This window comes from Propithecus coquereli, unplaced genomic scaffold, assembly GCF_000956105.1.
Source record: "Propithecus coquereli isolate 6110/MARCELLA unplaced genomic scaffold, Pcoq_1.0 Scaffold173, whole genome shotgun sequence".
Taxonomy (NCBI): Eukaryota; Metazoa; Chordata; class Mammalia; order Primates; family Indriidae; genus Propithecus; species Propithecus coquereli.
The window spans coordinates 3,485,207-3,485,585 of NW_012141969.1; positions in this window are offsets into that span (position 1 = coordinate 3,485,207).

The window sequence follows — 379 nt, forward strand, 5'->3', positions numbered from 1 at the left end:
ATTTGTTCCATTCATATAATAAAATTAGGGTAATTGGGATATCCATGACCTTAAATATTTATCTTTTCTTTATGCTAGGAACATTCAAATCATTCCCTTATACTTATTATGAAATCTGCAATAGATTAATGTTAACTATAGTCACCCTACCAGTGTATCAAAAATACAAATACTTATTTCTTAAAGAATTAATACATTTACGTGGTTCAAAAACCACATGGTTTTTCTCTCTGCAGGCAACCAGTGCAGTATTACTTATTATAATCAGTAGGAGAAAGAGGAAGAAAAGGAAGAAATAATATTCATGTTAAGCAAAAGCATAGTGATATAAGAGAGGGAACTTTAGGAACATATTCTTTATAAGCATACTCTTTTCTTT